Genomic DNA, 4,912 nt, shown 5'->3' with positions numbered 1-4,912 from the left:
TTAATGTCCAAGTTGACAAAAAGTTTATTTTCCTGCTGACGAAAAGAGCGACTGTCTCACGCAACGTGAACGAACACTGGTACAAAATCACTTGTGACTTGACAGGAGTTCTGGCGATGTCAATGCACACTATTTGTGGGACAAACATAGTAACAGTTAGAGAGAGTGGCACTGGGAGGAGTGGAATGAACGACATGAATTTCCGAGGGGTGAATTTCCACGAGCCTGAGTATCCCTGGTTCGGTTCCGGCGCGAAGCAAAGGGCCTGGAATGATTTTGAGTTTCCGATCTGAGCTTTTCCTGGCAAACACTCTGAACACGTCCTTTTTTATTACAGCAAAAGCAAATAGCTTGGTGTGACGGGAAATTCTCACGCGAATGTTTTGTAGCACACCGCGGGCATGATTTGAGCACTGCATTTGCTGACTGGCGCGGCATGCGAACCTGCGAACCTTGCAGAACTAGCACTCCTGAAAGAAAGGATATTGCGGAGACATGGCTTAGCCACAGCCTGGGGGATGTTTCCAGAATGAGATTTTCAATCTGCAGTGGAGTGAGCGCTGATATGAAACTTCCTGGCAGATTAAAATTGTGCGCCCGACCGAGACTCGAACTCGGGACCTTTGCCTTTCGCGGGCAAGTGCTCTACCTGCAGGAGAGCTTCTGTAAAGTTTGGAAGGTAGGAGACGAGGTACTGGCAGAAGTAAAGCTGTGAGTACTGGGTGTGAGTCGTGCTTCGGTAGCTCAGATGGTAGAGCACTTGCCCTTGAAAGGCAAAGGTCCCGAGTTCGAGTCTCGGTCGGGCACACAGTTTTTATCTGCCAGGAAGTTTCATGCTAGCAAAGTCATCTGTACAACTGGGGTGAGTGCTAGGAAGTCTCTCTAGACTAGACCTGCCATGTGGCGGCGTTCGGTCTGGAATCACATAGTGGCGACACGCGGGTCCGATGTATACTAACGGACCACGGCCGATTTCACCTAGCAAGCGTGGTGTCTGGCGATGAGGCCACAATTTTCATATTATTCTCTTTTCAACACACTTTACTACATGAGAATTGAAACAGAATTACATTAATATATATCAAAAACTTTTAATACTTTTTCAAGACAGGAACCTTCACAATTAGTAACAGTACCCTTCACTAAATTGTGAAAAATTTTCATTTCCATATTGTTCCTAATCAGACCTTAATCCTTAATTCTGAAGTTATCACTTAGTAACATCTGTAAGTCATCCATTCCTCTTTGGGAAGTTTAAGCTAACAGCAGATCATCAATGTAAACAAGTACGTTTTATTGCTCTTTTCAGACTTAAATACAAGCAATCCTCATAATCACTGCTCACAGATCCTAAGTCAGCTATTACTTTGTCAGATTTAACATTCATAATTTGAGGGAGTGGTTTAAATCGTACAGAGTGTTTCTAAGCTTACAAACTTTACCATCCATTATATTGCAACATACAGTAGATAATTTAAGGCAAGTCTCCTGCTATCTTCCCATATCAAAGAACAATACAAACATTCAGCAGATACCTGGTAGCGTTATTCTCATTTGTTGTGTGTCTACAAAAAGTGTTCACAGAAGTCCCACAAAACAACATGAAAAAAATTTGATGTCAATTATCTTACAGAACGTACAAAAAATTTGTCAACTAGTCTTACCTTTAAATAATGTTAGTCACATATATATATATATATAATTAACTCTGAAATAAATTTGTAAGCTCTACAGTTACTGTATCCTACATATACCACATCAAACCTACCACAGGAATGAAACAGTAAAGGGGAATACCAGTCTTGGAATATATTCTGAATACAAACATTATGAGGTACAATGACTTTCTCTGTGCCAACTAACACCATTTTCGAAACCATCAGTTGTGCAAAATCTGACTTGTGCTTAACTCACATTGCATCTTGAAAGCCATGGATTAAGCAGCTAAGCCAAAATGACAACAGGTTTTTCACCCAGGAAAAGCTAAATTGAAATGGACGTAAGTGTTGCCACATCTGAACAAATTTATGTACAATCTTCAATTAAAGTAGCATGAACTTGAGTTGATTTACATGTAGTCCTGAGGTAACTGGAGTAGTTGAGATACATTTATCCTGTAAAATCCAGATTCTTCTTAACTGCCAGCCTCCGGATTCTTCTTAACTTTCAGCCAGCCACATTGTGCTGAGTTCTATAGCCTTCTACAGATTATTCTCTCTAAATATTACAACAGAGACCATGTTACAGGTATAGTTATTTCAATGATAATGTATGTGAAAATGGGAGAGGGAAGAATAAGATGTTATGTATAAATCCATCATTCAACCATCACTTGGATATTGTTTCTTGTTATGGGAACTTTTCCTAAGTTAATTAACTGTAGAGACAGAAAAATTCAGAGAAGAGTTGCTGTGCTTGTCTCATGTTTGCTTGGGCAGCATTTGAGTGTGACAGGAATGCTCAAGAAACTGCAGAGGGAGAATTCACAAGAAAGACATCTAAGCAAAAGAAGCCTTACTCTTAAAATTCCATTAGCCCTACATGTTCCAAAATGAAAACAGACATGTGTTATTCAAACATAAATACAACATAATGAGACTGGCCTGAAATTAAAATAACTCAGGCTCATACAGTGTTGTAATGACACTTTTTGTATAATATGGTAATATTACGTTTCTGGTTCATTAAGATAAAATGAATGATTTGAGAATATTGCTTACCACTTGGAACGTGAGTTATAATGATAACTTTCCACCAGAATTACACAGAAAAGCAGTATAAAAATATACAACATTTTCGCAAGTAAACATTTAATCAGTGACATAAATGTTATCCAATAGAGAATGGTCTCTCTGACCATGATGCATAACTAGCCATACTAAATTGTATCATACAAAACATACAAAACATATGAATAAATGAACAAACAACAGAAACTTTCAATGCAGCCTTACAAAAGATTGATTAGGAGGATGTATATATTGTGAAAGATGTAAATTCCAGCGAGGTGAATGTATTTATTTACTGGTTTCCATCAAGCTCTAGCAGTTGCTTTCCCAATGAAATGACAGAGCACAGTTCAAATAAGCTCTGGATTATAAAATGAATCAAAATATGAGCAAGGGAAAGGAAACTCTTTGAAATGATAAAGTAGGACTGTCTTTGTATTGCAAGAAACACTGTATGGTACTCAAGTTAGTGATCAAAAATCTTTGTATACTGACTGATATCAACATCTGAGATAATAAAATTAAATCTATATGAGCAATAGCTAAAGGAGAATTCGGTTAAGCAGTGTGGCACTTTAATAACAAAGAAAGTAGTCCATTAATACAAGATAGCCAGAGGGGCAATGTACCACTCCCTTGAAGTACGAGGGTTGGTCGCGATGTAAGGTCCCCTTCATTTTTTCAAACAGACAACATTTACTATTTTCGTAGAAATTTACACTGTTAGAAAGAAGAAACTTTTTATCTCCATTTTTTTACATAATCGTACCTTTTTCCACGCATTTTTGTAGATGGTGCTCCAATTTCGGAGTCCCCATGCCGTAGAACTCGGCCACCAACCTGCTGACGCACTTCACCTCTTCTTTCGCTTCACTGTCATTCCCGAAAGCGGTGGCCATCCTCATGTTCCTTTAACTTGGGGAGTAAGTGTTAATCACAAAGCACATGGTCTTCACTCTAAGATGGGTGGGGCATGACAGTCCAACAAAAGTTTCTCTAAAGTTCCTGGATTTGGTGGGAGACATGAGGTCAGGCATTATCGTGAAGCAGCATTACACCCTCTGCCAGTTGTCCTCTCTGGTGGTTCTGCATAGCTTGCCTGAGTTTTCCTACAGTTTCTATATAACTGTATGAGTGATTTTTGTCCCAGGATCCTTGAAATCCATCACCAGTATCCCCTTACAATCCCAAAAGACAGTCGTCATGAATTTGCCAGCACAAGGAGTTTGTTTAAACTTCTTTGCAACTGTTGGCCCTGAGTGATGCCACTGTTTGGATTTTTCTTTCACTTCAGGAGTGAAATAAGCACCCACATTTCGTATTCCATGACTATGGACTCCAACAATCCGTCCTTATCTTCTTGACATTGTTGAACAAATGGGCCAGCACAGCAAACTCGTATATCCTTGAGTTCTGCTGTCAGTATACACGGAACCCATCAAGGGCAACAATTGTGATACCCAAATTTTTCCATAAAAGCTCTTTCAACTGTACCGTAAGAACTCCCAGGAATCCTAGCAAAATGTTCACGGATAGTGAACCTCCTATTTTGAAGCATTTTGCATTGGACCATTTTGATAACTGCCTCGGAAACTGAAGCTCTTCCACTGTGTTCTTCATTGTGCATGTTCTTGTGACTGGCACTAAACTCCGTGCACTATTTTCAAATGCATTGAATGGATATACACTTGTCACCATACACTTACATCAACTGACAATGAATATCCATGCATGGAGTCCCTTACATGTGCAAAATCGAATTATGAACATATATTGCACTTGCAGGAATCAATGGTGGGCACCTCCTTTGCTGATGGCTCCTTAGCCAATACAGCTGCACACAGCAGTGTTGACAGTTTTTCTTAGCACCTTCCAGTGCAGCTGGAGATCTTTGGGAACATTACTTCAGGGTCAACCCTCATAGTTCATAAGATCTGCATGGAAAGTTCAATACTGCGATTCCATCTCCAAATTTCTTCTTGCTTTCCTATACCCCTTGCTCAAAGTACAACCTGAACAACATACAGGATAGGATACAATGCTGTCTCACCCCCCTCTCAACCACTGCTGCTGTTTCAAGTCCTATGACTCATAGCTACAGTCAGGTTTCTGTACAAACTCTTTGCCTTTGAATATGTCTGATTGTGTCTGTATATGTGTGGGTGGATATGTGTGTGTGTGCG

General features: G+C 39.7%; 1 non-coding gene across 1 annotated transcript; it reads left to right on the top strand.

Moving 5' to 3' along the window:
- Positions 1-732: 732 nt before the first annotated feature.
- Positions 733-807, top strand: Trnas-uga (transfer RNA serine (anticodon UGA)). Its single transcript has one exon. It is a non-coding gene; the product is annotated as a tRNA-Ser (tRNA).
- Positions 808-4,912: the final 4,105 nt, after the last annotated feature.

This window comes from Schistocerca cancellata, chromosome 10 (assembly GCF_023864275.1).
Source record: "Schistocerca cancellata isolate TAMUIC-IGC-003103 chromosome 10, iqSchCanc2.1, whole genome shotgun sequence".
Lineage (NCBI taxonomy): Eukaryota > Metazoa > Arthropoda > Insecta > Orthoptera > Acrididae > Schistocerca > Schistocerca cancellata.
The sequence above is the reverse complement of the archived record's forward strand: the minus strand, read 5'-3'. Positions and strand labels throughout refer to the sequence as shown.